Source organism: Lissotriton vulgaris, chromosome 2_1 (genome assembly GCF_964263255.1).
Source record: "Lissotriton vulgaris chromosome 2_1, aLisVul1.2, whole genome shotgun sequence".
NCBI lineage: Eukaryota > Metazoa > Chordata > Amphibia > Caudata > Salamandridae > Lissotriton > Lissotriton vulgaris.
This window is the reverse complement of record NC_141687.1, coordinates 812,928,559-812,945,576: the sequence shown is the minus strand read 5'-3', so window position 1 is coordinate 812,945,576 and position 17,018 is coordinate 812,928,559. Positions and strand designations below refer to the sequence as shown.

The window sequence follows — 17,018 nt, the reverse complement described above, 5'->3', positions numbered from 1 at the left end:
CTAAAAAGTTGCAAACTCAAAACAGAAACGCAGCTCACAAAATAAATATGATAATTAGGTTAGCAGGAAACGGGGAGGTGGGACGGTACCCAGACAAAGTCTGGCATGCGTGTGCATTCATTAAAATCAGAATGTCTTTCTTACTTGAGTTAATGTGACTCACTGCTGCTACACGTGAAGGACCCGCACCGAGGCGTGGGTCCTCTCATCACTCAGCAAGATGACGTCAGCCCGACCTGGCTCTGGGATGCTGGCGCATCCGCCGGTGGCTTCCGCTAGACAGACACAGGGGCGCTCAGACCATTAGAGCCATGACTTTTCTCTCATAGCTGTAGCTATGTAGCTGAAACTCACGCACCAACTATACGTATTTTGTAAGCTCGCTTCAGGTTATGTACCTATGCAAAATGGTACTCTCCGTTAGCCACCATCTAAATGATTAGCACCATACCAATTTTAAATGGTAGCAGATTTACAATAGAGAAACGTCAAATTAACATGTTTTCCTTTTCTTATGTATCTAGTTAAGTTAGTTGCGGCTTGGCCTCCTCGGTACCCCGCTGATGGTCGCCCGGGGCATCGTGACAATGCGGTGGGCTAGCGAGCAGCTGAAAACACGCTAGTGTCTGACTGCAGTACAGACGGTGCAATGTCACGGGCTCCCATTCTGCACACATTTTCAGCAAACCACTATGTCCTCCTAAGCTACTTACGTCAAAAACTTAGAAAGAAGGGCACGGCTCATAAGGAACAACCTCTAACCACATATGAAATTATACCGGGAAATTAATTTTCTTTAAATGAAAAAAAAGGCAATCCTTAACAAAAAAATAGGAACGTAATTTTGCCCCAGAGGGGGACTATTTGAAGAGGGACTTCATTCGTTCAATACCTTGTACCTAAAAAAGCATCCTTCCCTGGGCCAGTACAATCGACATGTTAACACATGGGGATGTCGCACCATGCTCCGGGCTATACACGGCCAGTCATGAACGTGAAATGTACAGCGCCATGAACCTGGTCACAGTCCAGGTCATGAGATTCAGCAAATCAAGGGGCTGATACAAATCATGTAAATTAAAGACAGTTTGTGCAGTGACAAGCACCGGAAAGGTTGATTGTGGCCCCATAGAATGCAAGCACAGTCCTGCACACGAACCGCAGTATGCACACACGCAAACGAGGAACAGCAAGCCATGTACACGAAATTCAGGGTATACTCTGGGACACATGCAAGGCAAACCGATTTGTACATGGGATGGAGCATGGCATGGATCTACACAAGGATCAGAACTTAAGGCTGGCCATAAAAACATGCCATCAACGGCTTACGCTATCAAGTTCCATTTTACTAAAAACAGCTTGTGGTGCAATAGAAGGGAAGGGAGCGGAGAGGGGGGGGCACGAATACTGCAGTGAAAGCTCCCCACCCCCTCCAGTGGTGCGTACAGTTTTTATATCCTAGTGTGGATAAGGTGGGCTGCGGGGACATGTGCAGTGCGGCTGCTGTGATGCAGAGGGGGGGGGGGTGGGGGGGGGGGGGGGGTGCGCACCTACCAAAATGATAAGGCAGCGAAGGACGCGCCGAAGGGTGGCGCTGAGCTCACCACAGCCCTCTGCCCGGGCGCTGCTGCCGGTCTCGGCCTCCGCGGCTGGAGTCAAGCGCCGCTCCTCCTTCTCTGTGGGGATTTCCTGGAGCAGCGCAGGTCTCCGGCTTCCCTCAGCAGCAGGCTTCATTCACCACAGCGCGCCTCGCAGTCTCCGGCCCCCCTATCTCGCAGCGAGCAGAAGCCTGTGAAATCCGCTAGAGGCCGGTGTTGTCTAATATTTGGTGGGCTACCGAATGTATGTATCCCCGACTGCGCACCGGCTGCCTTCGGAACTCCCCAGGCCTCGTCACGCACTCTTGGCTTTGTGCGCCTCAGCACTGCTTCGTCATGAACCGCTCTATCCCTGCCCCGCCCCTGCTGGTGAGCCGCATCTCAGCAGGGACCAGCCAACCCAGGCGGAGCTACTTTTAAGCAGCGACCTCGCCTTGCAATTCGCACCTGCTGCTTCTGATATCACGCAGCCTTCCCTTTACCTAGGGCCCACATGTTGCCCTTCAGGACACTTAGGACCATCGAAGATATATAAATGGTGAGATTTTTATTTCCCCAATAACTTGCAGGCAAGTTGAAAATGGGGAATGTTAGAATATTTTTTTTTGACTACGTAAATAGGAAGTCTCCTTCCTATTCCAACTACTTTAAGGAAGATATTTGTCACATCGTCTTGACTTGTCCAGCTCTAATGGCGGAGCGTAAAAGTCTGTTAATGCAGTTTTCTATTAGAAATACCGTACATACGGGTAGGCATACAGTTACAGTCTGTCTCCAAGGAAATTATTTGATGTTTTGTTGGAAATTCCTGAAGTTTATGTGTATTGCTGAGTCAAAAACTAGCAAAGTTTGAGTTATAACGGGAATTGTCTGTTGTGTGGTACCCTTACTCACGGAGAGATACTCGGAGTTGAATAGGGTAGGAGGGGGTAACACTTCGGGCATACAACCCAGGCCAAACTATTTGATCAGCGGAACAGCAATAGAGGCAAGACCACTCGTGTACTTCGTCCGTGCCGTCGGTCACGTGCCCCGACGTCACAGTTTATTAAATACTTCCCGGTCCGCGCCCGGCCCAGGGAGTTGCGTGCAAACAATGTATTACAGTGGCTGGGTGGCTTACCACATCCCTTCCAACCTCGGGATTTGAACCAAAAAAGAATGGTAAAATAATGTCCACACACACAATATATTCTCAGTCCTCCACACGACCCCACACACAGCTCAGGTACCTGCTGTAGGGTACTTCCCTGGGCATGCTTCCTCCGGGAGACGTTAACGCACAAAGTACCTCAGCCGAGTGCTTGGAGTAGGGTTGTTGTGGAACTCATAGTGATGGTGTCGGCCTCGGTCTTTTCCACCCTCAACACTCGGTTGGTTGCAGGTACTGCTGGGAGTAGACCCACTTTGCCCGGCTACCACACTCGGTCCTTCTTCGTCCGGAGTCGCCTCCACTGTTTGGCTCTCTTCTGCAGCCGCCTCTGCTGCATCATCTTCCCAGAGGGCCCTCTTGGGCTCCAAGGCGACCTCGCTTGGCCTAGGACACTTCTTAAACCAGGACACGTTGCGAGCTATGCACTGGTTCCCTTTTTCAGCCACCACAAGAGTACCTTGGATTCTCACCACCTTCCACGGATCAGGCTCAAACCGTGTGCGAAACTTGGACCCCGGGTGTCTGTCTTTACCCACCACATAGTCTCCCACCTGGATGTCCACTGGCCTGGCCCCTCTTTTCTGGCTGGCCCGATCATTGTTCTTTTGTCGGCGGGCTTGAGACTGCTCCACATCCATAACGGCAGGGGTCCAGGCAACACTGCTGGGTATGCCGTCCCGTACGGCTCGTTTCAGTAAAAGATCATGGGGAGCACACTTGGTCATGCAATGAGGCGTTTGCCGGTAAGCTCTCAGAAACTGGTGTAAGCAATTTTCCAGATTGATGCTTTGAGCTACTCCAATCCACAGGGCTTTGTTCAGTGTCCTCATAAAAGTAGGAGTACTGCCCTTAGCCCCACTGGGCTGGCATCCACAATCAGTTCCGTCGCCGCTCTCGGCTGAAAATAAGCCATGGTGGCTCTTTTAGCTAGGCCCTCTTGACATCAGCAAACGCCTGAGCCTCCTTATCCATCCACTGCCACCCAGTATCTTTTTTGGAAACAAAGGCAAAAGCCGAGCACAGCAAAAACAAGTATATATTTGACTTGAAGCAGTCAGAAAATTATTTAACGCACAAAATGGGACAACATATAACACTTTGTTCAGCATGTAAATCTTCGCTCCAAATGCCTAGTTGTCGTAGCAACGATACAGCCGACACATGTTTCGTCGTACTTAACAACTTTTTCAAGGCTTCAAAATCTGTATGAAGTAATGTCTTATAAAAATGTAGTCGTCCTAGGTTCAGAAGTCGAAACACAAAAGTTTTGTAGATGACTTTCGTCAAGATCCCTGTCCCAATGTCAGTCGTGGCTAGTAGACTCAAGTTTAGTAATTTCTAGGTACTGTTCTATCCCCAAAGTAATACGTTTCAAAGACGTTCGTGGGCGTTAGGTCTTTTGTTGTGCATCAAAAGGGTCACCTGCTTAGTGAGGTTACGTTCACAAGAATACCGCAGCAATTCCCTGGCGTTTTGTATCCCACGTAGGTAGAATTAATATCGCTTTGCCCAAAGTTGGAGTTAGTAGATCTCCCGTCGTAGCTCCAACCCACGTCACCCGCCACGTACAATTCACTCCGAATCAGTCCCTTGTCAATCTGCCGGCGTCCCGCACCGATAGAGTAAGTTTCACATTAGAACCCGTAAGATCGGTGCCCCGTTGGTCCAGCATTGGTTGGATAAAAACCATGATGAATCTGAATTGAAGTGGTCAATTCTGGAAAAAATATGTGCTGTCCTAGGGAAAGACTCTACCTCCATAAGAAAGAAAAGGGAGGTTTTCTGGATCTTTGTTTTGAATGCTACCCGCAATGGCCTCAATGAGCATTGTCCGTGGGACAATGCCATTAGGTAAACTCCTGTATGTCTTTGTTCTCCAGACTAGGGGGCTGCCGTTATAGCTGGTCTCTATATCCCTGAAGGCTATGTGTATTGTCTTTTTATGACCTCCTGCGCTTGGGGGTACCGAAGGGGTCTGGGAGCAGGGCCCCTGCTATCCGTAAAGTTATCTCCTCCCTCCCCTCCATGCCTGCCCACCTAGTGATTTATTTCAATAGGCGGTTTTTTTCTCCACCGTCCCCATTGGGATCATTTAATGGGTTACTGTGGATTGAGCAAATGTGTAGACTCCGTGAAGTGTGAGTCCTCTGCCCAGATCTTTTTGAACACATGAAGACGGGTATATTAATTTTATGTATTTGTTTATTTTTTAGGTCTCGGCTCTCGAGACCTATTGTCGCCCACTTGCCTCTCAAGGGAGACAGAGCGGTGCACAAGCCTACCAGGGTCTGTGGACGCACTTACGCCGGCCGGCCGAAGGCACGCACACACACACACACACACGCGCAGACACACACACACGCAGACACACACACACGCAGACACACACACACGCGCAGACACACACACTCACACACGCACAGACACACACGAGCCCCCCAAGCCCCACTTACCGCATCAACGGCCTCAGCCGCCACTCCTGACTTCTGCTGCCACCGCTCCTCTGGGCCGGCCATCCACTCTGTGGGCGCATAAGACGGACGTGAGCGTGCAAATCCCGACACCGGAAGTTCGGGAGAGTGCACTGTAGGAGAGTAGGGTCTGCAATCCTATGGTCACCCCCGATTTTTGCTTTTTGCTTCACTGGTTTATGACTTCCCTGGCTGTGGGCCTGCTAATCAGACCCACAGCCTAGCTGTGCTCTCTCTAAAATTGACAACCCTGTAGCTTAGGTGCATACCCAATTGGATACTGAGTCACCATATCAGTCCCTGTACAGTGTACCTTAGGTACCCAGGGCCTAGGTGTACCCAGGGCCTACCAGGGGCTGCAGGATCTATGTTGATACAACGCATGTTATTACAACGCATGCTTTTACAACGCAATTTTTACAACGCAAAAACTTTTACAACGCATGTATTTACAACAAATGTTTTTACAACGCAGGTACCTTTACAACGCATACCATTACAACGTAAGTATTGGTAAATATATATTAATTTTATAATCGTATATTAATTAAAAAAAATATAATGTAATGTAATTTAATTTAAATTTAATTTTAATTTATTTTTACCCTGTACCCCTGTACCCTCAAAACCCAAAACTGACCCTGAACCCCAAAAATACCCCTTTACCCAAAAACTAAAAACTGACCCTGAACCCCCAAAATACCCCTTTACCCAAAAACTAAAAACTGACCCTGAACCCCAAAAATACCCCTTTACCCAAAAACGAAAAACTGACCCTGAACCCCAAAAATACCCCTTTACCCAAAAACTAAAAACTGACCCTGAACCCCAAAAATACCCCTTTACCCAAAAACTAAAAACTGACCCTGAACCCTAAAAATACCCCTTTACCCAAAAACTAAAAACTGACCCTGAACCCCAAAAATACCCCTTTACCCAAAAACTAAAAACTGACCCTGAACCCCAAAAATACCCCTTTACCCAAAAACTAAAAACTGACCCTGAACCCCAAAAATACCCCTTTACCCAAAAACTAAAAACTGACCCTGAACCCCCAAAATACCCCTTTACCCAAAAACCCAAAACTGACCCTGAACCCTAAAAATACCCCTTTACCCCAAACATATAACATTTAAAATATAATTATATACTTACCAATACTTACGTTGTAATGGTATGCGTTGTAAAGGTACCTGCGTTGTAAAAACATTTGTTGTAAATACATGCGTTGTAAAAGTTTTTGCGTTGTAAAAGTTGCGTTGTAATGGTATGTCGTTGTAAAAGTTGCGTTGTAAGTGATGTTTCCCGGGGCTGCAGCATGTATTATGCCACCCCTGGCTGGCCATCCAAATCTGACACAACTGGCTGATCAATCAGCTGGGGCAAGGTGGTGTAATCACCCATTGCTTTAGATATAGTATCCCTATATCTAAACCTAAAATGGGCACATATCCTCCTATCAGTCACTCCTATGGCAGGCCTTATCAATCCTGAAGGTAGAGTGCTCGGAATTATGTGAGATGGTGCTCTAGCATGAGCTGAGCCTGTCTGCAGCTTTCGGAACCAAGTGGTTTAGCTGTTTCCATGATAACGCCATACCATATACTCTTAAGTGCATTATAATCCTCGCGGTTATTGCTAACTTTGGTATAGCATTATCAAAACATGTCGAGTAAGGTGTCATATGAATTGGAATACTACCCCCTCGCCAATTCTGGCGACGGGGGTAGCATTCCACCCTTCTAGAGGGACAGGACATGCATGTAACTGTGAACCCCGGTTAAAGTTAACTCGAGCCTCAGCATCACAAAATGGATGCTGCCACCGCAGACACAAGTCTGACCTCCTGCTGCTGGGAGTCCTTCCAGCGAGGGAGGATTGGACAAAGGGTTTCCTGCCTTGGGAGGTGCTAGCACCACCCCAGACAGGATTTTGTGTATTAGGAAGGACAGCGCTGAAAGGAATGAGACATGCCTGGGGCACACAAGGTGTCCCTGTGCATACACCGGTCTAAACCAGTTCCTGGGGCACTCCAGCCCCAGAGCTGGCGCAAGACCGGACAAAGGAAGGGGGGTGTAACCACCCCCCTTCCTGGTCCCACCCAGAGGAGGGACCTAGTCGTAGTGCAGCCCCCTTTAGCCGGATAAAGGTAGGAGCTGGTCCCATTTTAAATTAGATTATCCTGAACAACTTTACAAGAAGAAACTCTGGACTTCGACGTTCTGCTCCACAGAAGACTGAAGAAATCTCCCTTGTGGGCAAGGAGTGTCCACCCTGCACAAGCAGGCACCATCAGCGTACAGCAGCTTCCCTTTGTCGTCTTCCTGTAAGGATCCAGACTTCAGAGCCCGACGAGACCCGGATTCCCAGACCTCTCCGACCTCTACCTACATCTGCAGCACAGCTGAGATCCGTGGGTGCGACGAGACACGTGGGACCGGCCATCTTGAAAGAAGCAGCACTTTGCTCCAGCACAACTTCAGAGGCATCCTCGTCCAAGTGCTTTGGGAACTGAGAAGCCCCGACCCCGAGCAGCTCCTGCACCGAAGACCAGCCCTCCTACATCCACGAGATCTGCGTGGGGCCCTTCTGCCTGTTTGCTGCTCGACGCGTTGTCTGATCACTTGCCGGCTGGCTAGTGGCCTCCTAGACGACAAACTGCGAAATCTTCACTGCTGGTCTGGTTGCTCCAGACTGGCCCTTGCTCCCTTTCAAAAGAGGAGCACCCCGGATCCTCCTGGTCCACTCCAGACGCCGTTTCCCCTCACTGCGTGGGTTGCCTTTGCCAAGGCCTGTTGACTCCGAATCCGAAGACGACACCGCCGACAGCGAGAGCCTGCGTGGGACAGCTCGTGCCTCAGTCCTGGTCGTCGAAGACACCACCTGGCTGCAGAGACAAGCGTCCACCTTCACCTGATCGCGACGACCACATCTGGTTCCACTCCTGGTTCCACTCCAGTCACTGGCTAATGACTTTGAACATTGTCCCCTCTGCTTTCAGGTTCTTCTCTTCACTGATCCACCCTTGGATCACACCGGACACCTTCCTCCTGACCGCCTGCAGCATCTTTTCCTCCAGGCTCCATAGACTTCAACGCCGGAACCCGACACGACTTGGCACCTATGCACCTGCAGCCTGTGGGTGAGGTAACACGAGCATTTCGGTGCTCAAGGGTAGCTTGACTCTCCTAGTGTCCAGTTCCACAGTCGTTTTGGTCCTATCTAGTCAGGGACGTCCGTACTCACCTTTTTTCTTAAACTGTACTGTCCATAGACGTTTGTACGCATCTCGCGTGTGAGTTCACACTCTGCACACACGTTCCGTGGGCCTCCTATTACTTACCTCAAGTTAGTATAGCGTGGTCCCAGCGATCCTACAGCCTCTGGACAGCTCCATTCCACTTACTTAGTATATGGTTTGTCGTGCCCCTAGGTCACTATTGTAAATCGTGCAACTTAAGCGTATTTTTCCTAAGAGTTTGTCATGTGCTTAGCCCTCTGACCTCATAAAGAGTTCAGAGGTGTATGTTAGTTAATAAATCCTTGTTTATTTTCATAACAACCTGTGTGTTGTCCCTTCACTTGGTATTCAAGGGGTTATATGTGGTAAAACAGCTGGCTTCACATGCCAAAAGAGTTTAGCCTAAAGACTGCTTTGTCCATGCTACCATTAGGATAGCTGGTCTATAAGGTTGACTTACAACCAATCACCATAAGGGTTGTTTGGACTGATACAAGGTGATCACTAGAACTAGTGAGCATCATATATCAGGCCAACTTCTCACATGCACGCTCACGGCTTGTTTCTCTTCCTGTCTAGGGGATCTTTTTCCCGTCCGTACCATTAAGAAGGGTTATTTATTGTACCGCAAAAGTAGACACGCATTCACAAAAAGAATAATTTCCACAAATGGCTTGCAATATATGTAGCTATTTGGCGCTGTTAAATACAGTGCCTACATAGCAAAATCAGTACTGAGTGAGTCTTTAGGTGTGCTGTATGGCCCGTTTCCCCCTCTGAAGCCTGCACAATGGTACAGGCCAAGGCACGCGCTGGCTCTGGCGGTTCAGTGGCTCCAGGGGGTGGGGCGCTTCAGTCTGTGGCGCGGAAAGAACACGCTGGGCCTGGGTGTTTGGGTACTGGAAGTAGCATCTGCTTATGCAGGGGTAGGGGGACGGAACTGCGGGCCGAGGCCATGGAGGAGCGGACGGTCCCCGAGGACATGTTTAAGAATGTCAAGTTCTACCCGGTTGGAGATCTGGATCCTCAGGTACTTGAGATGGAAGGTCTGGGAAGAAGTAGGACTCAGGCACCAAAAGGGAAGGAGCGGTATCTGGTCAGTGCTTTCTGACCTGGGTCTTGGTCGGCAAGAAAGGACGCGCCCGGGCATTGCAAGGCTGTGTCTCCGTCCTGCTTATAAATTATTAACACAAGAGGCCCATGTTTTGAGCTGCAAATTTGTCCACCAGTTGTTGGCCCGAGGCCGTGCTTCGCTTCTCCCATATTGTAAACTGCAGAGTTTAATTTCCGATGTATGGCCCTCCAGGGCGCCGTCTATCACTATATTGAGATTGCAGGGTGCTGTGCGAGAACTGTTCTCGGAGCTACAGGTGGGAGACTTTGGGAATCAACTGGGCCAAGAAGACTAGGATATTCCTGACTCTGCAGCCAGGATGCTTCTTGTTGCGTCGCTTTCACTCCATATGCCTGCGCATCACACTAACATTGCTAGACTTAATGTATAGTTCCCTGTCTTTGGTAAACCACCCCCATCCGAAGGCAGAATAACGTGTATGTTTATTGGTAAAGTCAGTCTTATCAAGCCACTGCATTCCGAAATGTCAACCAAATGTGTAAAGCATTAGGGGAAATGGTATACCATGCAGGCTCTAAAGGAGATCATTTGTGAAGGTGGAGACAACATGTAAAAATCTTTTGTATCATGAAGGAACTGTATGTAGTTTCCTACGTGGCGCTACGTTTACATTCGCAAGTGCATCAACTTGTCGAGGTCACACTTTATGAGAGCATGAAAGCTAGCAGTTGGAGTTCAGATGCATGTGCGTGAGTGGGTAATCTGGAAACACGCAAATGATAATGGGGGAATGCTTGCAATAAGTCTAACCACTGACTATCTCTTGGGGGGGAGCGTTCCAACCCATCCATCGCTCTTTTGCTCACCATGCCATCTGACTTTGGACCCAGTCATATGTAAATCAATCTCGACTCTGCTCTAGTCGAAACAATCCATTCCATAGCTGCTAGGTCTTAGTTATACAAATGAACTTAATTTAGGTAGTTTGTTTGTGCTGACTATTACGTATATAAAACCGTAATTTAAATGTGAAGTCCCCAAGTTTAAATACCGGCGTCCACAAAGGCGTGCATTGCCTGCCTTTTCCATGAAAAGAAAGTAGCTCCTGGGTGCCAACATTTCTCTGTTAATAGCAGCTGTTTGGAATGTCCAAGAGTTAGTGTATTTTACAAATAAATTCTTTGCATGCTGTTTCCCCAGAAAGCAACTAGGTGGCTCGATCGTTCTGCGTCTTTTATAGGTCTCGACTGGCGTTCACTGCGCAGCAGTGTCGCGCAGCCAAGATTTTTTGATCTCCAGTATTGGGGCTTTAACCCGCCTCTCTCTTCCATTGGCTAGCTCCATAAATGGAGGCTAGCCATTGGAAGAGAGATATGTCAATCATTGTTGGAGCAGATTCGTGGGCGTTTCTGTGTTTTTTTTAAGCTCCACCCCTTTTTTCCATCATGCAGCGGTGGGCGTTTGTTTTTTTTTGTTTTTTCTTCACAGCATGTTTAGGTCATTCCTAACGTGTCTGTTGCAGGGTTCGGCTGCGCGATTTCTGTTGCCGGGTTGGATTTATCTATTTGCGAGTAGGTAAGCAGCATTTTGTAATATTTTTTTTATTTACTTTGTTCGTCTACCCTGTCTCCTGTCGTCTCCGTGTACTGTCGTCCGTGGCTTGTCTCCGTCTTTTTATGTTGTTTACTTTGTAGGTCTACCCCGTGTCCTGTCGTCTCCGTATATTGTTGTGCGTGGCTGTTGTCTTCGTCTCCTGTCGTCTGGGTGTCCTGTCGTCTCCATGTATTGTCGTGCATGGCTCGTTGCCGTCGTCTCTGTCTTCCGTCTTTGCCTGGTATGTATGCTCCCGTTTTTGTGTTTAAGGTAAGCCATCTGTTCAAAGTTAGTAATCTCGTCTGTTTTGTTCGTGTTTGCTGTCCTGCCCCCCCCCCCTGTTCGTGCTTGCTGTCCTGCCCCCCTCGTTGTTCGTTGTGCTTGTTTAATCCTTATTATTAATGCATGCGTCCTGAGGCTTACTTCTGTGCTTTATAAATCTACACCTTTGCTGTGAGCGAGTCCCTTGGCTTCCTGGAAAGCATTTCACTGTGTGTGTGTAAATCTGATACAGCGCAGGCGGGACAGGTCTGTGAGGCGCTCAACGGGGAATACCATTTCTGTTCAAATATTAACTTCTAGTCCTGTGTTTATGCCCTTAGGATATCAGGGGTACCAGCACATCCCGGGGGACTTGCAGGGGGCACTGTCTATGGCTGCAAGCAAAGACCCCTGTGCGCCATCATTACTCAGGGTGGATTAGGAGTCTGTCCTTCCCAAAGCCATGCTCTGCCATTTGCGCCTCACTCGCTGCAGTGTAGATTAGGTTTGGACCGAAGTAGAGCGAGAGCCCCGCGTTCCCCCCACCCCCTCCCTCGTCGGAGCTTCTCCGAGTCCCGGCTCTGCCTGTGGCCTCCTCCCCCAGGCGATGACCTGAGGCAGGGGCGACGGGATAACACAGATCTTCACTTCTGAGGGGGCTTGCTTGGGGTGGGGGAGGAGAGACTCCGAGAGAGCTGTCCCTTGCAGGAAGCTGGACTCTACCTAGCATGGAAGTGTTCGTCAGGCTGCGGTGAGGTGGAAGACGGCTGCCGGAGAGGAGTGGGCTTGGTGGGAGGCGAGGAAGATGGCTAATGGGGAGGGGCATTGGTCGTGCAGGGGAGAGGGCTGGGAGGAGAGCGAGGGCTAGGCAGAGGCATACAAAACAAATATTTCCAACGTTTCTGCAGACTGAAGCATAAACATACTACGAATCCAATTGTAGAACGTAGCTGTCTAATTATGTTACCATATCACTGCTGTAGTAGCGCAAACACAATTTAGGTTTTATAGTAAAACCCAGCGGGTACGCGATAGTACTCTGCAAAGTCAAGTGACGAACCCGGATGTGAGTCTATGGCATCACATTGACAAAGCTGCCTCAAAGAGGTAGTCAGGTTTTCGGAATAATTGTCATTAATTTATGTTTCGTTGATGCTTTGTCTCTATATGACGCTTTCTTTTACTCTCACTAGGGCGCCCAGACGTCCCGGATTTTCCGCGGCCCTGCACGGTTTTAGGAGACTGTCCCAGCGCCTTCTAAGCACACACTAATAAGAGTAGCGCGCGCCTGCCAGCCGTCCCCATCACACCATGGATAACAATTCCCTTCTTTAAATAGTCGCCTGCTGGGCAGCCTCGGGCCCTTTATGCAGCTGTTACTGGAGTTTGTGCCCGGAGCCTGTCTGCCAAGGTCACACCTGCCTCTAGGGCTTATGGGAAGTGTATTTGAATTTGTATAGCGCTTATAGTCATCAACTTGGAAAAGGAGCAATGAATGTCCCCTTTTTGATTCCCACTCATGTGGAATGGCCTCTCTCGGCCACCTTACATCTCCACCCCCACCCATGCCGCCATGTAGAAACACAGACCGCAGCTTATCCAGCCTTCCGTTTTTCATTTGCTTTCCTGTGCTGGTTATTATATTTGAGCTTCATAAATACATGACTACGAGTCCCAGAATGCAAAGGGAAATGACTGGATGAGCGTGACTCTCTGAGGTCTCCGTTCTGTCTTTGACTGGCTCAAATGTTGTGAAGTTGAGCACAGAGCACACCCACGGAACCGCGGGTCTGTGTTTGTGGTCCTGTTAAATGTTTATTGGATGTGGTGGTATTCAGGGTTCAATGGCCCGGCGCCGCTGCACCTGCTGTACCAATGGCGGCAACGCCCCTGCTCCTAACTCTCACTCTTTCTCGGTCTCTCTCTCACACCTTCACCTCTCCCGCTCTCCCATTTGTCTCGCTTGGTGGTTGGTTGGATTTGTAAAGCACTAATTTAGCTGTCTGGCTGGCTTCGCAGCGCCCACAGACTCGGAAATACTTCAGTGTATTCTCGCATCCGCTGCGGTCATATGCGTTGACACCAGCGTCACAGGTTCACATCCCTGAATTTCATCCTCCTGAAGTCGATCATACAATAACTACAGATCGGGTAACTGAAGGCTAAAGAGAGGCAGGCAGTACCTGTCCACCACTGAATGCATGCTGCACAGCTCCCAGATCCCCTCGTATCGTTACCTGAGGCGCAAAATCTGGGGTCTCTATCAAACCTTTTTTTAATTGCGCCATTGAGATGTTGCACCTCTCCTAAAATCAGTGCTTAATTTGTGCCGGGGCTTGCCGGTGCTTACCACCGGTACCTAATTATCAGGGCCGGGTCTACAGTCACGCATTTATGCACGTCAGGTCAGTAATTTGATTTTATAATGAGTGGCAGGCACTGGCACAGAGAGCGTGTAGAGAGCTTGTGCTGCTGCTGTACGGACTGTAACAAGTGTTGCTGGCCTGTCACTGTGTTAGAAAGTTACCATACCGTACTACTGGTTGTGTTAATAATGTGCTGATGACTGGAGATAGGAATCAGATTGATGGCATCATGGCAACTTACTGTCTTAAATGGTCAGGTGATGCTATTCATCCTCAATGATTGCAAGACTTCCGGCTCAGCGGCCGCGGATTAGTGTTGCCGGCCCAGTGGGCGGGTCACCTAGTTGGCGGCGGCGCAGGGCTTTGCCTGGGCTGCCTGGTCTTCTTCTGCGGGGGTTGGGGGTGTGCGCAGATTTTGCAATTAAATCCGCCATGTCTAATTAGGTTACCATATCACTGCTGTAGTAGCACAAACACAATTTAGGTTCTATAGTAAAACCCAGCAGGTACGCGATAGTACTCTGCAACGTCACGTGACGAACCCGGATGTGAGTCTGTGGCATCATGTTGCAATGGAAAGTGCGGAAAAGGATCCTCCACCATATTTGATGGGGAAGACGGGGGGTCTCCACCATGTTGGTGAGGGCGGAAGCTGTTCTTGGCGCCCTTTCCTGCTCTCTAATTGCAGCATGGCAGCTCTGAGGGGTATTACCAACGGGAAGCTGGAGGGTGGCGACGGGGGCAACCGGGTGACAGTAGTGCTGGGCGCACAATGGGGTGACGAGGGCAAAGGGAAGGTAGTCAACCTGCTTGCCATGGACGCAGACCTGGTGTGCAGGTGTCAGGTAAGAGCCTGCTTATTAGGAGACGGAAAGCACCGCCCATCACAGAGGTGGGAGTTTATTGATGGAGGGGAAGATGTGAAGGCCAGTTAGTCAATTTGAAGGACAGTCCACTTTATTGAAATGTACATTTTAATGGGAGACTGCGGAGAAAGGATAGCCATTTTCAGGTCGGAAGTTATCTTTTGCCATATTAATACACATCTCACACGGCGAATACGCTATAATTACCCATAATGCATCGTCAAAAATTCGCAACTCTGATTAAATGCTTCATCATTCTCGAACAATGTGTCGACATTGCCCACTAGAGCATTTCAGTGAAAAATATTTATTCAGACACTACGTTACCAAATGAAAGACTGCCCCTATTAGATCAGGTGTACTGTAAGACAAGGCAGCGGCAGTGGCGTAACAGGTGTTTCGTGTGCCCTGTAATACCACCCTCCCTTTCCTCCTGCCGTTTGAACTGTGGATTAGTCATACTGAAGGTTCAGTCAGTGGGCCACTATGGGTCACGGCGCCACTGCACCCGCTACACAAATAAAAGCTACGCCCCAGGACAGTAGTGACAGCCAGGCACGCCCTTGAGCTACATGGGCATCGACTGAGTGGCGCGGGTGTTGTGTAGTAAGGCGAGTCTGGCAATGACCGTGCCACCTTGGTGTTTTGGCGGGAAGTGGACTAATTTGACATTTTACAGTAAACCCCTTTTTGTGTTTTAATTATTCTGCTGCTGTTTTACTGCGCCTGTTCTCTTTGTGAGCTAAACGTGCACCATGTTGTCTTATACCGAGCCTGTTCTCGGAGTGAGAGAGGGAATCCTGCCAGCCTGAATAATGACTGTTTGGCACCTGTTCTTGGGTGTGAGGCAGCTTGCAAAGTTGCCGCCATTGCCAAGCTTGGTCTGTGTGTGAAGGAAGCTTGCGCTGCATCCTGTAGTGCACATCTCTGGTGACTGCATGAGGGATGCATGTGCAGCTGGCTCCGAAGCTCTCCCTGTAATGTGAGTGGGGAGCTCAGGATGCTACTGTGAGACCTGCACCTGTCTGGCACAGCTCTCTGTGCAGTCCTTGCTCCCTGTGCGAGAGGCACGGTCTGTGCTGTAGCCTTATGTGTGTGGGAAGCTCGCTCAGCTCCCTGTGCAGGAGGAGATGCAATAGGTCTCGCATTTGCGAGAGATTAAGCTATTGGCATTGTAAATGACAATGCCATTTATTTATCTGTTTGCAAAACCAACACATAAATAAAAAGTTTTTCATTTACAATGCCAATAGCTCTAACTTTTGCAAAGGCGAGACTGTTGCATTGTAAATGCTTGTCTTTCTTGGCAGTCCAAATGCATAATTACCGCCATGACTGATATACTCCCACCCCCTGTAGTCGTGTTCAGGTTAGACAGGTTTTTTCGGAGCTAGTTTGTTAAGTGTGAAGATATGGACATCTGCTGTCTATTCAGCCCTGTCATTCCTTTATAGTATAACTTACGAGCCTCTATCGATTTTAGTGCGGGAAATACTATCATGTCCTACGTTTATGTTTGGCTTTTTTCCTGATCGTCGTTACGGTCAGAAACCCCTCCCCCTTTTTGGGCAGCCGTACCATCTCGTGGATTTCGCGGGATCCTTAAATAGTGCCCGTATCCATTCGCTATGTTTGAATCCTTTGCGTGGCTTAACTCTGTCGTACCCCGGGAAGCCGACCCCTATGCCATTGAGCGGAAGCGAATAAGGCAGGCGCGGTGCGTCCATTAAGGCATGGGGGCGCTGCCCCCCGCCCGCAGCCGCCCTCAGCTCCGACGTTTCTGAACTTAAGTAAACTGAATAGTTTACTTAAGTTCAAAGACCGACGCCGAGGGAGAACTGATAATGCATGCCAGCCAGCATGACGTCAGACCGCGCGTCATGTTGACTGACATGCATTGTCAGACATGGGGGCAGCAGCACAACACAAGTGCGCATGAGTGGGGACGGAGGGCGAATTTTCGCACCGTGCTCACGCATGCGCACTTGTGTTTTAACTTGTTAGCGCATGCCCATTAGGTCTCCTAATGGGCGTGCTGCGGGCGAGGATTAACTGTGCCCTGGTGCTGCAGATTGGCTTAGGGCCACTCGGTGCTGCTGTTCCTGTTCCGGTTCCTGTTTGGAGATCAGGCGCCAACGTGGACCAGAAGCAGAGGCGGTCAGGTAAGTTTTCTTAATGTTATCTCCCTTGGCGCACCCCCCACTGCGAACCCCTCCCCCCGCAACCCCCCCTCCATCCCCCCTCGCGAGTACAGCATTGATTTGTCAGTTTGTTAAAGTGTTCATGCGTTCATCTCTTCACCTCTTCACATAGATAATGTATAGCTATAACATCATTGCATTGTTTCCGAACTTGAAGTCATCATTAACAGAACAGAGCGAGAGTGTCTAT

At 49.2% G+C, this 17,018-nt stretch overlaps 1 protein-coding gene across 1 annotated transcript in view; it reads right to left on the bottom strand.

The window, feature by feature from the left end:
• Positions 1–1,869, bottom strand: part of OSBPL6 (oxysterol binding protein like 6) — a 699,671-nt gene extending 697,802 nt beyond the window's left edge. Inside the window, exon 1 of the mRNA XM_086956201.1 lies at positions 1,558–1,869. The gene's annotated coding sequence lies outside the window, so the exon portion shown is untranslated. The remainder of the gene's footprint in view (positions 1–1,557) is intronic.
• Between the last annotated feature and the right edge of the window lie 15,149 nt (positions 1,870–17,018).